Source organism: Herpailurus yagouaroundi, unplaced genomic scaffold (assembly GCF_014898765.1).
Source record: "Herpailurus yagouaroundi ecotype Mexico unplaced genomic scaffold, PumYag 511, whole genome shotgun sequence".
In the NCBI taxonomy this organism is placed as follows: Eukaryota; Metazoa; Chordata; class Mammalia; order Carnivora; family Felidae; genus Herpailurus; species Herpailurus yagouaroundi.
Window position 1 is genome coordinate 306,544 of NW_024412728.1, and position 20,425 is coordinate 326,968.

Below are 20,425 nucleotides of genomic sequence, written 5' to 3' on the forward strand. Positions count from 1 at the left end.
GGCATTGAAATCCAAGAGACACAGAGAACTCCCTTCAGACGTAACTTGAATCGATCTTCTGCACGACATATCATAGTGAAACTGGCAAAATACAAGGATAAAGAGAAAATTCTGAAAGCAGCTAAGGATAAACACACTCTAACTTATAAAGGGAGACCCATAAGACTCATGATGGATCTCTCTACTGAAACTTGGCAGGCCAGAAAGGAACGGCAGGAGATCTTCAATGTAATGAACGGAAAAAATTTGCAGCCGAGAATCCTTTATCCAGCAAGTCTGTCATTCATTTAGAATAGAAGGAGAGATAAAGGTCTTCCCACACAAACAAAAACTGAAGGAATTCGTCACCACTAAACCAGCCCTACAAGAGATCCTAAGGGGGATTCTGAGAGACAAAGTACCAGAGACATCGCTACAAGCATGAAACCTACAGACATTACAATGACTCTAAACCCATATCTTTCTATACTAACACTGAATGTAAATGGACTAAATGTGCCAACCAAAAGACATAGGGTATCAGAACGGATAAAAAAACAAGACCCATAGAGGCACCTGGGTGGCTTGGTCGGTTAAGTGTCCGACTTCAGCTCAGGTCATGATCTCATGGTCCGTGAGTTCGAGCCCCGCGTCGGGCTCTGTGCTGACAGCTCAGAGCCTGGAGCCTGTTTCGGATTCTGTTCCCTCTCTCTCTTCTCCTCCCCTGTTCATGCTCTGTCTCTCTCTGTCTCAAAAATAAATAAACGTTTAAAAAAATTAAAAAAAAAAAACCAAGACCCATTTATTTGCTGTCTACAAGAGACTCATTTTAGACCTGAGGACACCTTCAGATTGAGAGTGAGGGGATGGAGAACTATTTATCATGCTACTGGAAGTCAAAAGAAAGCTGGAGTAGCCATACTTCTATCAGACAAACTAGACATTAAATTAAAGGCTGTAACAAGAGATGAAGAAGGGCATTATATAATAATTACAGGGTCTATCCATCAGGAAGAGCTAACAATTATATATGTCTATGCACTGAATACGAGAGCCCCCAAATATATACAACAATTACCCACAAACATAAGCAACCTTATTGATAAGATTGTGGTAATTGCAAGGGACTTTAACACTCCACTTACAGAAATGGATAGATCATCTACACACACGGTCAATAAAGAAACAAGGGCCCTGAATGCTACATTGGATCAGATGGACTTGACAGATGTATTTAGAACTCTGCATCCCAAAGCAACAGAATATACTTTCTTCTCGAGTGCACATGGAACATTCTCCAAGATAGATCACATACTGGGTCACAAGACAGCCCTTCCTAAGTATACAAGACTTGAAATCATACCATGCATACTTTCAGACCACAATGCTATGAAGCTTGAAATCAACCACAAGAAAAAGTCTGGAAAACCTCCAAAAGCATGGAGGTTAAAGAACACCCTACTAAAGAATGAGTGGATCAACCAGGCAATTAGAGAAGAAATTAAAAAATATATGGAAACAAACGAAAATGAAAATACAACAATCCAAACGCTTTGGGATGCAGCAAAGGCAGTCCTGAGAGGAAAATACCTTGCAATCCAGGCCTATCTCAAGAAACAAGAAAAATCCCAAATACAAAATCTAACAGCACACCTAAAGGAAGTAGAAGCAGAACAGCAAAGACAGCCTAAACCCAGCAGAAGAAGAGAAATAATAAAGATCAGAGCAGAAATAAACAATATAGAATCTAAAAAAACTGTAGAGCAGATCAACAAAACCAAGAGTTGGTTTTTTGAAAAAATAAACAAAATTGATAAGCCTCTAGCCAGGCTCCTCAAAAAGAAAAGGGAGATGACCCAAATAGATAAAATCATGAATGAAAATGGAATGATTACAACCAATCCCTCAGAGATACAAGCAATTATCAGGGAATACTATGAAAAATTATATGCCAACAAACTGGACAACCTGGAAGCAATGGACAAATTCCTAAACACCCACACTCTTCCAAAACTCAATCAGGAGGAAATAGAAAGCTTGAACAGACCCCTAACCAGCGAAGAAATTGAATCAGTTATCAAAAATCTCCCAACAGAGTCCAAGACCAGATGGCTTCCAAAGGGAGTTCTACCAGACATTTAAAGCAGAGATAATACCTATCCTTCTCAAGCTATTCCAAAAAAATAGAAAGGGAAGGAAAACTTCCAGACTCATTCTATGAAGCCAGTATGACTTTGATTCCCAAACCAGACAGAGACCCAGTAAAAAAAGAGAACTACAGGCCAATATCCCTGATGAATATGGATGCAAAAATTCTCAATAAAATACTAGCAAATCGAATTCAACAGCATATAAAAAGAATTATTCACCATGATCAAGTGGGATTCATTCCTGGGATGCAGGGCTGGTTCAACATTCGCAAATCAATCAATAATAATAAAAGAAAAGATAAGAACATTAATAAAAGAAAAGATAAGAAACATATGATCCTGTCAATCGATGCAGAAAAGGCATTTGACAAAATTCAGCAACGTTTTTTAATAAAACCCTCAAGAAAGTCGGGATAGAAGGAACATACTTACAGATCATAAAAGCCATTTATGAAAAGCCCACAGCTAACATCATCCTCAATGGGGAAACACTGAGAGCTTTCCCCCTGAGATCAGGAACACGACAGGGATGTCCACTCTCACCGCTGCTGTTTAACATAGTGTTGGAAGTGTGCTAGCATCAGCAATCAGACAACAAAAGGAAATCAAAGGCATCAAAATTGGCAAAGATGAGTCAAGCTTTCACTTTTTGCAGATGACATGATATTATACATGGAAAATCCGATAAACTCCACCAAAAGTCTGCTAGAACTGATACACGAATTTAGCAAAGTTGCAGGATACAAAATCAATGTACAGAAATCAATTGCATTCTTGTACACTAATAATGAAGGAACAGAAAGACAAATGAAGAAACTGATCCCACTCAGAATTGCACCAAGAAGCATAAAATACCTAGGGATAAATCTAACCAAAGATGTAAAAGATCTGTATGCTGAAAACTATAGAAAGCTTATGAAGGAAATTAAAGAAGATATAAAGAAATGGAAAAACACTCCGTGCTCATGGATTGGAAGAATAAACATTGTCAAAATGTCAATACTACCCAAAGCTATCTACACATTCAATGCAATCCCAATCAAAATTGCACCAGCATTCTTCTCGAAACCAGAGCAAGCAATCCTAAAATTCATATGGAACCACAAAAGGCCCCGAATAGCCAAAGGAATTTTGAAGAAGACCAAAGCAGGAGGCATCCACAATCCCAGACTTTAGCCTCTACTACAAAGCTGTAATCATCAAGACAGCATGGTATCGGCACAAAAACAGACACATAGACCAATGGAATAGAATAGAAACCCCAGAACTAGACCCACAAACGTATGGCCAACTCATCTTTGACAAAGCAGGAAAGAACATCCAATGGAAAAAAGACAGTCTCTTTAACAAATGGTGCTGGGAGAACTGGACAGCAACATGCAGAAGATTGAAACTAGACCACTTTCTCACACCATTCACAAAAATAAACTCAAAATGGATCAAGAACCTGAATGTGAGACAGGAAACCATCAAAACCCTAGAGGAGAAAGCAGGAAAAGACCTCTCTGACCTCAGCCGCAGCAATTTCTTACTTGACACATCCCAAAGGCAAGGGAATTAAAAGCAAAAATGAACTACTGGGTCCTCATGAAGATAAAAAAGCTTCTGCACAGCAAAGGAAACAATCAACAAAACTAAAAGACAACCAACAGAATGGGAAAAGATATTTGCAAATGACATATCAGACAAAGGGCTAGTATCCAAAATCTATAAAGAGCTCACCAAACTGCACACCTGAAAAACAAATAACCCAGTGAAGAAATGGGCAGAAAACACGAATAGACACTTCTCTAAAGAAGACATCTGGATGGCCAACAGGCACATGAAAAGATGCTCAACATCGCTCCTCATCAGGGAAATACAAATCAAAACCACACTCAGATATCACCTCATGCCAGTCAGAGTGGCCAAAATGAACAAATCAGGAGACTATCGATGCTGGAGAGGATGTGGAGAAACGGGAACCCTCTTGCACTGTTGGTGGGAATGCAAATTGGTGCAGCCACTCTGGAAAACAGTGTGGAGGTTCCTCAAAAAATTAAAAATAGACCTACCCTATGACCCAGCAATAGCACTGCTAGGAATTTACCCAAGGGATACAGGAGTACTGATGCATAGGGGCACTTGTACCCCAATGTTTACAGCAGCACTCTCAACAATAGCCAAATTATGGAAAGAGCCTAAATGTCTATCAACTGATGAATGGATAAAAGAAATTGTGGTTTATATATGCAATGGAATACTACTTGGCAATGAGAAAGAATGAAATCATGCCATTTGCAACAACATGGATGGAACTAGAAGGTATTGTGCTAAGTGAAATAAGTCAGTCAGAGAAAGACAGATATATGTTTTCACCCACATATGGATCTTGAGAAACTTAACAGAAGACCATGGGGGAAGGGAAGGAGGAAAAATAGTTACAAACAGAAAGGGAGGGAGGAAAACCATAAGAGACTCTTAAATACAGAGGACAAACTGGGGTTTGATGGGGGGGTGGAGAAGAGGGGGAAATGGGTAATGGGCATTGAGGAGAGAACTTGCTGGGATGAGCACTGGGTGTTGTATGTAGCAATGAACCATGGGAATATATCCCAAAAACCAAGAGCACACTTTACACACTGTATGTTAGCCAATTTGACAATAAATAAATAAATAAATAAATAAATAAATAAACACACACAAAAAAAGAAAGTCTAGAACTGAAAGGGGGGAAAATGTAATGAAAGTTCAATCGCTAAACTCCACTGAAGGTCTGGGAAGGAAGAATGAAGAATCAATGAAGTTGAATATAAATCAGTAGAAATTACCCAATCCAAAAAAAAAAAAAAAAACAGAGTGAAATGATTGAAGAGAAACTAACAAAACCTCAGAAATCCACAGGAGACTAAAAAAGGCAAATAGGCAATCAAAATCCAAAACTGAGGAGAAAAAAGAGCAGAAAAATATTTGAAGAACTCTTATTTGAAAATTCTTCTGATTTAGTGCAAAAACCTTGAGCATATAGATCTGAAAAGCTCACCACTCACCAGACAAGAGAAGCAAGAAAAAACCACACCAAGCCTCATCCTTGTCCGCGTGAGGAGAATCAAAGAGAAGACAGATCTTCAAAGCAACAGAGTTAATGACACCTTCCACACAGGGCATGAAAGTTTTAAAATGTTCACAAATTCACTGTCACTACCCCCATGAAGAGGTAGAACTAATTCTCCTCCTCTTGTATGTGGACTGGACTCAGTGACTCACTTCTAATGGGCAAAATAAGGGAGATGTACTGGTGTGTGACTTCAGAGTTTAGGTCTCAAAGGGACCATAGTTTTTTCTCTCTCTATTCTCTCTTTCTTTCCCTCTCTCAAATGACGGATTTTGGAAGAAGCCAAGTGCCCTGTCAGAAAGATCCTCATTTGTGAACAGGCCCATGCAGTGAGGAGCTGAGGCTTCCCCGTGGCAGACTGTGGACACTGAAGCTCTCTGCCAGTAGCCACACGTGAGAGCATGAACTCAGATCCTCCATGTCACACCTTTGCATCACTGTGATTCTAGTCCCATCTACACTGCAACCTAATGAAAAGCTGTCCTTACACTTCCCCCCTGTCCTTACACTTCTGATTCACATGAATTTATTGCCATAATAATGTCATTTGAAGCTGCAGAATTGTGTTATAATTTGTGACACTTCAATGCATAATGATACACACATTGGTACCTGGACATGGGTGCTGGCATCACAGACACTTTACAGGAGGCAGGTGCTGGAGAGCGGGCAGGGGTGGGGTCAGAAGGAATGTGAGGTGAGAGTTTAGAAGTAAGAGATCAGCAGGAACGCTGGAAATTTTCAAGGAAAGGGGCAGAGACATAGAAAAGGAAAAAAGTCCTCTAGAGATGGAGACTGAAGACATGAAGCCACTGCAGACACAGTCACATATCCCAAAAAGATGGGTCACCAGTGTGCAGAGCAGCTAAGACACAAGCTGACTGTGTGCTGTATACAAGATGTGCACTTTCACTATGAAGACACAAATGGAACTTAAGCAGATGGAACATCTGTGCCAGGCAAACTGTGACATGAGGAAGCTGGTATATTAATATCAGTAATAAAAGAGATCTGAAAAGAGAACACATTGCAGGAGATAAAGAGAGGCCCCTGTTGATAAATCTAATAGAATGAGAAATGTCACGAGTGCAGACAGGAAGGAGACCAGTGGTCACCCAGGGCTGGGGGCAGAGGGCGAGGACCAGATACAAAGGGGCATTAGGAAACTCAGGATAAGGGACTTGTTCTCTATACTCTTTGTGTTACTAGTTCCATGAGTCTAAACCATTGGTGACATTCCTCTAACTGTGCATTCACACCTGGGAAATTTTATCTCAAATGAAAACCTTATGAAATGAGACAAAAGAACGGAGGAAATGGCAAAATAAAGATGAATATGAACTAGGTAAACATAAATGAAGAGATAAACTTTAGATAAATGTAATATAGATAAATATAATTGAGGAGAATTCATTGCCAGCTCTCCCGCCCTGAACTAATTATAAAGGAAGTCCTGCAGACCAAAAAGAAATGACACTGATGGTAACTCATATTCAGAATGGAGTAATTAACAACAGAAATGGACTTTCTATGTATGTACATTTTCTTCTTAGTTTCCTTAAAAGACAAGTGACTGTCCCAAACATTAAGTAGTATGATATTGTCTGACTTATAATGTATGTTGGTGATACATGTAGCAATACTAGTAGAGGGGTAAATGCAGCTCTAAAGCTGCAAGTATCCTGTATTTACCAGATGGAGGTCAATGTTGCCTTAAGTAGACTGTGAAAAATTAATGACACAGATTTCAATCCTACAACTTCAATATAACTTAATGGAAAATATTATAGCTTAAAAGTCACTAGAAAACTAAAATCATAAACAAAAGATATTTGCTTGAAACAAAGGAAGGTAAGAAAGGAGGCACAAGAATGGAACAGACATGAGACAATTCAGAAACAAATAGCAAAATGACAGGCCCAAATCCTATCATGTCAGGAATCATATTAAATATAGACCAACTAAAATTCCAATCAAAAGGTTGAGACTATCAGACTGCATAAATATCAACATAGACTATATGCTATGTAGAACAGAAACACTTGCACTACAAAACCAGAAACAGGTTAAAAGTTCAAAGGTTAAGGAGTATCCCATGGGAATAAAAAGCATAAGAAATATGGAATGTTGCATTAATCTGAAGTAAAATAGGCTGCTACACAAGTAGCATCGCTAGACACAGAATGATGTTCTATAAGGATAATAGGTCAGCATCGCAGCAAGACAAAGTAATGAATGGAGAAGACCCTCAGTACAGAGCTCTAAAACAGGTGACACATAAAGTGGAAGAAGGTTAAAGAAATAGACAAATTAACTATTATATTTAGAGATCAATTCTCCTCTCTCGTTAATAAAACAAGTAAGGATTCAAGGACTTCAACCATACTGTGAGCCAGAATAGACCACTGACTGGCCCTAAAATAAGTCTCAATAACGTAAAGGCAGTGATATTATAGAGTACACTCTGTGACCACAGTGACATTAAATTAGAAATCTGTAACATGAGCATCTTTGGAAAATCCCCAAATATTTGTAAATTAGAACATATATCAAACCCCTGGGTCATCATGGCTTAGAGAAACAATCACAGGGATGTCAGGTTTCTCTGCACCTGAATGACAATGTACAGAAACGACAATGTGAGGTCTGTAGATGCAACAAAAGCAGAGGCTGTGATTTCACAGTTTTCAGGGACAGGAAGCCCAGGCCTGAGGGACCCAGACAGCAGGTCGCTCTTTCAAAGATGTACCAAGGGGTAGAAAAGGAAGCACTCCAGGGTCTTGGGCTCTCCAGGTGGGGGAGGGGGCCTCCCTCCAGGCTCCAGCTGTGGGGTTCTGATCCCCGCATACAAGCTTCCCCTGTCAATCTTGGACATGGTGTAGAGATGCCTGAGTCCTCAGGCCTGGGGAGAGGGGAAGAGACACATTTGGATAATGGGGAAAATGTTAGGCAGAAGCCTGGATCTGACTCATGACTCATCTCCTTGTAGCCCCTGCAGCGTCCAGCCTCCATCCCATGTCCTCCCTCCAAGCCCCACATGCGGGGCACCTCCCTGTCAGAGACCCTGGGGCTGCTCCTCCTAGAGCAGTGGTTAGCCCATCTTCACAAATACAGAATGTCTCCAGGTGACAGGAGCTGTGACACAGGTGGGACAGCAGGCAGCTTGAAATCTTAACCCAGGGAGTGGGAAATGGAAACTCCGGAATTAGAAACCAGGTCCCTTCAGGGTGCAGAGACCTTGCTCATCCCTCCTCTCAGTTCCTTGACTCTCCCTGCCTCACCAGCTTAAGGGGGTCTTGCTCTGGAAGAGAGGAAGCCCCTTAACGACCTCCCCTCTCTCTTACTTTCCCTTCATCCAGGATATTTGAACCATCTGTACCTTCGGTATGGAAAAATACCTAGACTTAAGTACAGTTTCCTGACCAATTACAGAGCTAACCCCTGTGTAATGACCATCAGATGCAAAACAAAGATGTCTACCAGGGCCTGAGCCAGATGACCCCGTGCCTCTTCCAGACAGAACCCCTCCTCCCCCCACAAGGGTCCCCTAAGATGACCCTTCCCCTGACCTCTGGTCCCTCATTCCTCCTCCTGCACCCTTGTTGGCCTCTATCCCCTAATGTCACTATTTCCTACCTCTGCTCAGTTCTCCAGGAACCTCCCCAGGTTCTAGGTCATTACCCAGGGGAGTTCTGCCCCCTCCTCTTCCCCTTCTTCTACCACATCTTAGGAATGGAGAATCCAGACTTGGTTCCCTGGAGGACCTTGGTTCCCTGGAGCAGCAGCCAGAACAACTGACAGGAACTCTGGGGTCAAGGTCCCATTGAGAGGGCATCCAGGATGTTTGTGCTGCACTGCAGGCATAGAAGCAGCATTTATGGCCCAAAGCTCTGTTCCTCCTTGAGGCCAAAGTCCGTGGTCATTCAGTGGAGAAAGCACCTGTGCCAGCGTGTATTTTGGGAGACAATTCAGACTGGGGACCTGACACTAGAGGGGCTTTCCCTTGTATGCACAGCCCTGTACAGCTGCTGGAAGCCAAGGAGAAGTCAGTCCCTGCGAGAACCTCAAAGGGCTCTCAAGTCTTCTCTCATCAGTCCTGTGGCCACACGGGGGCGCTGCCGCTGGCCGGTTCTGCACCGCCAGGGGAGAGGACTGGGCTGAGCTGAGTCAGGCCCAGATGGCTGACCTGCAAGCTGAGCATGGAGGGAGAGGTGAGGGGATGAAGGTGCCTTCTGAGCAGCCCTGGGGGCAGGGGTGGGGCAGGGATCAGAGGAGAGGAGTGCTCTAGAGCCCTGTCCTGTGTGTGCAGTTTCCATGTGTCCTCCCCACAACCCCTCTCTCCAGCCTCTTGGTGATATTGCCGGAAAAACTTTAAAGTAGATCATTGTTCCTCCTTGACCTATTCCCTCTCTGAGGGCTATTTCAAAAAGGAGCTCCTTTATTTTATAAAAGTTGGAGATTTACCAACCTCACCCTCATACATTTACCACAGATAATGACGCAATATTCATACGTTACCACTGAATTCTACCTGAGATTTGGTTTCACTGGTTTTGTTTTCTCTTCCAAGATCCCATCCAAGATTCCACACTGAGTTAAGCCCCAATCATGTCTCCTTCAGGCTCCTCTGGCTGTGACTCTTTCTCAGATTTTCCTTATTTTGATGATGTTGATATGTTTGAGGAGAACTTTCAGGTATATTGTAGACTATCTCTCATTGTGAATTAGGCTGCCCGAGACTAATGGGGTTTGGGAAGATCACAACTGGACGGGCCATTCTCAACACAACATATCAAGAGCATACAGTGATCACTTGGTCATCACTGATGAAGTTACCCTTCACCACCTGGCTAAGGTCATCTTTCCCAGATTCCTCCTGTGAAGTTCCTTTTTATGCTTTGTCCCTTTCCATAAAGTAGTCTTTGGAAGGAAGTCATGATGTGCAGTCCACAGTTAAGGGCTGTCCCATTACGCAAATGTACATGCAGGTTGTTGTGCAGACATGAGTTTTCTAATGAGTTGGGTAAACACCTCAGAGAGGGATCAGCAGCTCCCATGCTTAGTCTGTGTTTGGCTTTACAAGAAACTGCTGACTGACACCCACAGTGACTGTGCTGTTTTGTATTCCTGCCATTAGTGACTGAGGCTTTCTGTTGCTCCAAGTCCTAGTCAGCACTTGATATTATCAGTGTTTGGATTCCCACCATTCTAACAGGAGTGCGATGGCAGATCACTGTTGTTCCCTTTGCATTTCCCTAATGACACCTGCTGTGAGCACCTTCTCATGTGCTTATTCGCTAGGAGTATATGTTCTTGCTGAGCTGTCTGCTCAGGCTTTTGCTCATTTTTTTTAATGACTTGTTTTCTTATTGTCACTTTTTAACAGTTTTATGGTTATTCTAGAGCAAGTCCTTTATCAAATATGTGATTTGCAAATATCTTCTACCAGTCTCTAGCCTGAGCTTCTTTCCTGATGTAACAGTGGACACATATGCACAGATGCATTTTGGGGAGGGTAGGAGAAAGGAGAAATGGCTTGCTGTGATTATTTTGGGTAGAGAACTTGGGTGACTGGGGGATGAGGGGTTATCATGTGACTTCTTTATTTTTGTATATTTTTGAGTATCTATTGAATTCTCTTGTGTGTGCATGAATAAAGTTTTCAAAAAATAAACTACTTTAAAATCCCAAATACTTGACAGATCAGCCTCAGACCATAATTTAAGACTCAGGCTCTCATCTGCTGCTTTAGAACCAATCATCTTTTCAGTGAACTATTTTGCCTTTGAATTTCCATCTCTGAAGCAGGTGGGCTAGACTATGTGGACAAATGTTCCCACTAAAATAGCTTCAAATAACATGAAACATAGAAAAATCATCATCTACAAAAAGCATTAAAACTAACAAAATAGTAGTAAATAAATAAATATCCACACCCCAAAAGGAAGAGAAAGATCTGCTTAGCCCCCACTGAAGAACAGAGTCCTGAGAAACGGAGCAAAAGCTGTGTTCTCACACAGTCACACTGCCCAGACTGTAGACAGACAGATCCACTCTTCCAGCTCTGTGGTCTAAGCTACTGACTTTCCTACCATCTGCATTCCTTTTTAAATTATAAATAATAAAGTGTTTATAATCTGATTATGATGTGTTTGTGTGATGTATAATATATATAATGTTATGTATATTCCCTGTAGAGAAATTATAAAATGAGAAAAGCAAATGATGACAAAGTAAAAAGGATGGTAATTCTCACACCTGAGCTATTTTGTTGCATTTTCTTCTAGTCTATTATAGATGCTCCTGATGCTGGAACTCTCTCACTCTAAGGTAATGAGCACAGAGCTCAGAGGCCCCAGCCTTTCTCTCTCTAAATGCCATTTCCCCAGTCAGCTCACTGTCCCCCTCCTGAGGGGGCTGCTTCTTACTTCCTCCCCCCTTCTCAGTCTCCTGTACCCCCTCCCTGATCCCTCCCTGAGATGATGAGCTCCTTTGTTTCTCATTCAGAAAAGAAGGAGACAACTGCACTCTCCCCTCTCTCCTCCTCCCCCACATCTGAACCTGTGTCCTCACCTTCTAAGCAGTGATAGTGGAGGCACCCCTCTGTCTCAGGCTACCCTAACCCCTCAATTTGGGCACCAGCATCATCCATTTCCCATAGGAACATGCTGTCTTGTTTGTATGAAACAAAACTAAATAAATCAAAACAAAATCATCTCATAAAAATCCAACACTTACTCCCATGACTCCTCTAACTCCTGCCCCATGTCTAAGGCCTCCATTCCTGACTCCATTTCTTACTCACCATGTTGTCTTTGTAACAAATGGATAGAGGCACCGAGTTTCAAAAAGCCAAATACTGGGGTGCCTGGGTGGCTCAGTCGGTTAAGCGTCCGACTTCAACTCAGGTCATGATCTCGCGGTCCGTGAGTTCGAGCCCCGCGTCGGGCTCTGGGCTGACAGCTCAGAGCCTGGAGCCTGCTTCCCATTCTGTGTCTCCCTCTCTCTCTGCCCCTCCCCCGTTCATGCTCTGTCTCTCTTTATCTCAAAAATAAATAAATATTGGGGCGCCTGGGTGGCGCAGTCGGTTAAGCCTCCGACTTCAGCCAGGTCACGATCTCGCGGTCCGTGAGTTCGAGCCCCGGTCAGGCTCTGGGCTGATGGCTCGGAGCCTGGAGCCTGTTTCCGATTCTGTGTCTCCCTCTCTCTCTGCCCCTCGCCCGTTCATGCTCTGTCTCTCTCTGTCCCAAAAATAAAATAAAAAACGTTGAAAAAAAATTTTTTTAATTAAATAAATAAATAAATAAATGTTAAAAAAAAAAAAAAAGCCAAATACTTCTGCAGTACTTGATATCAAGACAGATGTCCCCAATCTGCCACGTCCCCCATGTCCCCCATGTCCGGAATCTCAGAGACCACCTGCATTAGTTCTTTCACTGATTCTCTGGTTATTGCTTCTGTGTCTCTAAATATCCTGCTTCTCAGACTCATTCTCTGCTTTTCAGGTTTATGCATCCTCTTTACTGAATTCACTCTTCTTTCACACACTCCCATTTGCCCCATATAATTATTTTATAATTTGGTTAGTTCAATGTACAGTGTGTGCATTATTATGACCATGAAATGCTCATCACAAATAAGCATTCAGTAGACTATGATTGCTTTATCTTTCCTGAATCAACTTTTTAATTTCCCTGGAGTAAATAAACGTCTTATCCCTTCATTTGCTTAGTTTCTGTTGTTCTCATTCATTCCTTCCCAAGCTCCCCCCAGGTAAATCTTCACGAATATATTCAAGCCTATCCACTATTCCATTATCTTCATGTCTGTGCAGACACCTGGCCCGCAGCCCTCAGTCCTGCCCCATGTGGACATGATGTCTGCACACCTGGGGCAGGGCGGTACCTGGATCCCCTTCAGCTCATCTTGGGTGCCCTCTGCCTGTCTCCTTCTGGCTCCCTGTTGTCTGGATCCCACATGCTTCCCTCTTTTGGTCTCCTCTATCATTTCCCCCACTGCCTAGTGGTATCCTGTGGAAAGGAACGTGGAAAGTAGACACTGACATCTAAACATCTGATGTGCCTTTAGGCTACCCTTGCCCTGATTCACGCAGTGATGGGATTGAGACTCTGTACCAGACACAGCTGTCCTCAGGATATGGGGACCATGTGTCATGTCTTCCAACTGCCAGGCCTGTGTTGTGTCTTGGAGTTTTCAAGGTCTCTGCTCCTCCACCCTCTTTTTGACATTTTATTGTGCTGTCTCTTGGTGTGGGTCTCCTTTCATCTACTCTAGTTAAGAATTTGGGTAGGGGTGCCTGTGTGGCTCCGTTGGTTAAGTGTCGGACTTTGGCTCAGGTCACAGTCTCACGGTTCATGGGTGGCTCTGTGTTGACAGCTCAGAGACTGGAGCCTGCTTCAGATTCTGTCTCCTTCTCTCTCTGCCCCTCCCTCATTTCTCTCTCTCTCTCTCTCTCTCTCTCTCTCTCTCTCAAAAATAGATAAACATTAAAAGAATTTTTTTTTAAAGAATTTGGGTAGATCTTGGGGTACCTGGCTGGTTCAATTGGTTAAGTGTCCAACTTTGGCTCAGGTCATGATCTCATAGTTTGTGAGTTCGAGCCCCACGTCAGGCTCTGTACTGATAGCGCAGACATGGGAGTCTGCTTCAGGTTCTGAGTCTCTCTCTCTCTCTCTCGTCTCTCTCTCTGCCCTCTCTCTCTCAAAAATAAAAAACATTTAAAGAATTTGGGTAGATCTAGGGGTGTGTGGGTGCCTCACTGGGTTAAGCATCTGACTCTTGATTTCAGCTCAGGTCATGACCTCATGGTTTGTGGGTTTGAACCCTGCATCAGGCTCTGCTCTGTGCAGAGCTTGGCTGGGATTCTCTGTCTCCCTCTCTATATGCCCCTCCCTTGCTCACACTCTTTGTCTCTCTCAAAAATAAATAATAAATAAACTTGAAAAAAATAATTTGGGTAGGTCTAAAACTGAAACAGGAAAAAATAGAAAAATTGAACAGTCCCATAACCAGTAAAGAAATTGTATCAGTAATCCAAAATTGCCCAAGAAACAAGAACCCAGGGCCAGATGTCTTCCCAGGGGAATTCTATCAAACATTTAAAGAAGAATTAATACCTATTCTTTTGAAACTGTTCCAAAAATAGAAATGGAAGGAAAACTTCCAAACTCATTCTACAAGGCCAGCATTATCTTGATTCCAAAACCAGATAAAAAGAGTCCACTGAAAAGGAGAATTACAGACCAATATCCCTGATGAACAATGATGCAAAGATTCTCAACAAGATACTAGCAAACCGAATCCAACAATACATTAAAAGAATTATTCACCATAATCAAGTGTGATTTATTCTTGGGCTGCAGGGGTGGTTCAATATTTGCAAATCAATCAACGTGATACATCACATTAATAAAAGAAAGGATACGAACCATGGGATTCCCTCAATAGATGCAAAAAACCCATTTGACAAATTACAGCATCCTTTCTTCATAAAAACCCTCAAGAAAGTAGGGATAGAAGGAACATATGTCAACATCATAAAGGCTATATGAAAGACCCACAGCTAATATGATCCTCAAGGAGGGGGAAACTGGGAGCTTTTTCCCTAAGGTCTGGAACACTACAGGGATGTTCACTCTTGCCACTGCCATTCAACATAGTGTTGGAAGTCTTAGCCTCAGCAATCACACAACAAAAAGGAATAAAAAGGCATCCACGTCAGCAAGGAAGAAGTCAAACTTTTACTCTTTGCAGATGACATGATACTCTATGTAGAAAACCCAAAAGATTCCACCAAAAAACTGCTAGAACTGATACATGAATTCAGGAAAGTCACAGGATATAAAATAAATGTACAGAAATCTGTTGCATTTTCATACACCAATAATGAAGCAACAGAGAGAGAAATCAAGGAACTGATACCATTTACAATTGCACCCAAAACCATAAGCTACCTAGGAGTAAACCTAACCAAATAGGTAAAAGATCTGTACTCTGAAAACTATAGAACACTTATGAAAGAAATTAAAGAAGATGCAAAGAAAAGGAAAAACAGGGGCACCTGTGTGGCTCAGTCGGTTAAGCATCTACTATTGAGTTCGGCTCAGGTCATGATCTCACCATCATGAGATCAAGTCCCACATTGGACTCCATGTTGAGTGTTGAACCTGCTTGGGATTCTCTGTCTCCCTCTCTCTCTGCCCCCCCTCCCCCGACTCGCTCTCTCCCTCTCTCTCTCTTTCTCTCTCTCTCAAAATAAATAAACATTAAAAAAAGAAATGAAAAATATTCCATGACCATGGATTGGAAGAACAAATATTATGTCTATACTATGTATATGCTATGTTATGATATGTTATGATATCATATATGATATGATATGTTATGTCTATGTTAAAATGTCTATACTACCCAAAGCAATCTACACATCCAATGCAATCCCTATCAAAATAACACCAGCATTCTTCACAGAGCTAGAAAAAACAATTCTAAAATTTGTATGAAACCAGAAAAGACACTATATAGCCAAAGTAATGTTGAAAAAGAAAACCAAACCAGGAGGAATCATAATTCTGGACTTCAAGCTGTATTACAAACCTGTAGTCATCAAGACAGTATGGTACTGGCACAAAAACAGACACACAGATCAATGGAATAGGATAGAGAACCCAGAAATGGACCCACAACTATATGGTCAACTAATCTTTGACATAGCAGGGAAGACAGTCTCTTCAACAATTGGTGTTGGGAAAACTGGACAGACAAATGCAGAAGAATGAAACTGGACCACTTTCTTACACCATACACAAAAATAAATTAAAAATGGATAAGAGGACTAAATATAAAACAGGAAACCAGCAAAATTCTAGAGGAGAACACAGAGAGCAACCTCTTTGACCTTGGCCACAGCAACTTCTTAGTAGATATGTCTCTGGAGGCAAGGAAAACAAAAGCAAAAATGAACTCCTGGGACTTCATCAAGATAAAAAGCCTCTGCTCAGCAAAGGAAACAATCAACAAAACTAAAAGGCAATCAACAGAATGGGAGAAGATATTTGCAAATGACATATCGGACAAAGAGCTAGTATCCAAAATCCACAAAATCTTTCAAACTCAACACCCAAAACATACATAATCCAGTTAAGAAATGAGCAGAAGACATGAACAGACATCTCTCTAAAGAAGGCATACAAATGGCCAACTGACACATGAAAAAATGCTCAACATTATTCATCATCAGGGAAATACAAATCAAATCACAATGAGATATCACTTCACACCTGTCAGAATGGCTAAAATTTAAAACTCAGGAAACAATAAATGTTGGCGAAGATGTGGAGAAAGGGAAACCCTCTTACATTGTTGGGGTGGGGAATGCAGGCCACTCTGGAAAACAGTATGGAGGTTCCTCAAAACTTAAAAATAGAACTACCCCACAATCCAGGAACTGTACTATTAGGCATTTATCCAAAGGATACAAAAATACTGATTGAAAGGGCATATGCACCTTTATATGTTTATAGCAGCACTCTCCACAATAGCCAAATTATGGAAAGAGCCCAAATGTCCATTGACTGATGAATGGATAAAGATGTGGTATATATACAATGGAACATCAGCCATCAAAACGAATGAAATGTTGCCATTTACAACAATGTGGATGGAACTAAAGCGTATTATGCTAAGTAAAATAAGTTGGTCAGAGAAAGAAACTACCTTATGATTTCACTCATATGTGGATTTTAAGAGATGAAACAGATGAACATATGGGAAGGATGGAAAAATAAAATAAGATACAGAGAGGGAGGCAAACCATAAGATACTCTTAACTATAGAAAACAAACTGATGGTTGCTGAAGGGGAGGTGGGTGGGAGAATGGGCTAAATGGGTGATGGGAAGTAAGGAGGGCATTTGTTGGGATGAGCACTGGGTGTTATATGCAAGAGATGAATCACTAAATTCTACTCCTGAAACCAAAACTACACTATATGTTAACTAACTTGAATTTAAGTAAAATCTTGGAAGGAAAAAACATAATAATAATTTGGTTTGGTCTTTCAACATGTGGGTTTTTCCCTGTCAACTCTGAGTAATACTCTTAAAATTGTTTTTTATCATTTCCTACTCTCCATTCTTTTTTTTAATGTTTTTTTTTTTTTTTGAAAGACAGAGACAGACAGAGCATGAGTGGGGGAGAGGCTGAGAGAGAGGGAGACACAGAATCTAAAGCAGGCTCCAGGCTCTGAGCTGTCAACACAGAGCCTGATGCAGGGCTCAAACTCATGAACCTCAAGATCATGACCTGAGTTGAAGTCGGTCATTCAACCAACTGAGCTACCCAGGCACCCCGTCTCTCCATTCTTTTTAAAACTACTGTTATTAACTTATTGGAGTCACTTGATTGAGAGCCAAACAGGTCTTCTCTCCTGCTGACATCACCTTCCCAACTGTACTACTACGGGAAAGTACAGCTGTAATCATCCACTTTATTGACTAAATTATTCATTTCAACGGTCATTTTTTTAAGTTTATTTGTTTATTTTGAGAGAGAGAGAGAGCGTGTGTGTGCGCGCACGAATGGGGGAGGGGCAGAGAGAGAGGGAGAGAGAGAGAGAGAATCCCAAGCCAACTCTGCACTGTCAGCTCAGAGCCTGATGCGGGTCTTACACCCATGAACCACAAGATTATGACCTGAACCAAAATCAAGAGTCAGACACTCAATCAACTAAGCCACCCAGGGGAACCCCTCTATGGTCACATTTTTAATTTCCAAGGGCTCTTTCCTATTCTATGGTTATATACCACTGTGTATAATCGTGTTTTTGTTTCATATCCATATGTCTTTTACATACTGTAGATATGACTGATACTAGCGGTAGGGGACCTGTTAGGTCTCCTCGTCATCCGCTTTCATGATATCATGACCTTTCTCCACACACCACTGATTTCAGGAGTGACTTACATTTATCTCTGTCATTTCTGCTAAATGCTCATCTCCCACATAACAGTGCCGGTGTTGCATGACCAGGGTCTCACCCTTGCTCTTTGTTGTAGCTCTGGAGTCCAGCTGATCCTGAGCTACTGGAGGCCTCAAGATGTATACTAGATGATGGGCTTTAGTTTGATTTGAGCAGGTAAGTCACACTGCCACTTAATGTCCTCCTAGATTCTGAGCTAAACAGCCTCCCATCACAGAACATTCTGGAACACTGTAACAGTTCACTTGCATGGAGTGCACAGTCATACCCACCTCCTTATGGACAGAGATCCAAGGACAGACAAGTCAATAGGCCTCTAAAAGCAAATCTTAACCCTGGTTCCACCACCTCCTTATTCCACGTCTCCCTTTCCCTGTCTGTACAAAGGGATCCCCTATGAGGTGCCTTTTGGGTTTACTTTGAAGATTAACTTTGACCCTCTGTGTACATCACATGGTGATAATGCCTGAGACATATTCCACTATTTATGCATACCATCATCATATTGATTATAGCACCTAAAGTTCTGCTTTTTCTTTATAAACCACAATTCAAGAAACATCCTTGAAAATATACTTTTGAAAAAAGTATGATTATCTCAAGATAAACTCCTAAAAGAAAATGTCTGTGTTACAATATAAGCAGATTTAAATTGTGGAGACATTTTCAGAAGAACCTTTGAAAATTTTATACCAGTGGGGCACCTGGGTGGCTCAGTCGGTTAAGCGTCTGACTTCAGCTCAGGTCATGATCTCATGGCTCATGAGCTCAAGCCCTGCATCAGGCTCTGTTCTGACAGCTCAGAACCTGGAGTTTCCTTCAGATTCTGTATTTCTCTCTCCCTCTGCCCATCCCCTGCTTGCACACACTGTCTCTCACACACACACTCAAAAATAATTAAACACTAAAAAAATTTTTTTTCTAACTTTATACCAGTTTTCACTACCATCACCCTTTATGACAGTGTATTTTCCCAACCATCTGTTGGACACTCTCATCACCTGGCTTCATCTTTGCCAAGTTGATAGATTCTAAGTTGTATTCCCATTTCTTTTTTTTTTTTTTTTAATTTTTTTTTTTAACGTTTATTTATTTTTTGGGGACAGAGAGAGACAGAGCATGAACGGGGGAGGGGCAGAGAGAGAGGGAGACACAGAATCAGAAACAGGCTCCAGGCTCTGAGCCATCAGCCCAGAGCCCGACGCGGGGCTCGAACTCACGGACCGTGAGATCGTGACCTGGCTGAAGTCGGACGCTCAACCGACTGCGCCACCCAGGCGCCCCTATATTCCCATTTCTTATCCACATTCTCATTTTTCTTTATGCATACTTATGACCAATATATTTTTTTGATGTTTCATTTCTTCCCTTCTGAATTGTTTTCTAATATTCTTAATTCTCTTTTTTCTTTTCTGTTTATTTTTTTATTTGATTACAGTTGACACACACTTTCTGGTTTACAACATAGGGATTTGCCACATCACCCAATAATTCCACTCCTGGGTATTTACCGAAAGAAATGGAAACACCAATTCTTTAATAATTTTTCAAATGGATTGTAGTTATTTTAAAATATGGAATTGAAGAGAGAATAAACAGCAGCCCCCACATCTGGAACAGGTCTGACACTGACAGCTGGGCCACTGTGTGGTCAGAAGCTGACCGATGACACCACTGGGCCATATTATTCCTGTGGGACATGAGCCAGTCATCTTAAGAACATCAACATCAGACAAGGACACTCTGAAACCATGACATTACTTTGTCTAATTACAGACAAAACAGGCATTGTACAACCCACAAAATACCCAACATCTCCTTGTGCTGGTTAATGTGAGCAATCACTGCTTCTTTACCCTTACTGCTTTATCATCACTCTGGTCTGTCCTGCTTAGAAATGAAATTCACTCAGATGGTCAAGCATAGAATTGCCCACACATGCTCACAACATGCAGCCAGGAGCGTGCCCCAGCTTCCACAAACCCTCCCCCAAACACCCATCCAAAGCTCATATCCTTAAAGGTTCCAACACCTTCATATTAAGATGCCTCATGGCCCCAAAGAAATGCGTTCTTTCTCAGTGCAACAAGTAATAGATCCAACTTGAATGCCCACAGCTGCTCCTGGTGGTCTTTGGCTGGAGAACATTGAAGCATGTTACCCTTTTGTCTGTCAAAATTGTTTCTGTGTCTTTTAATTTGAT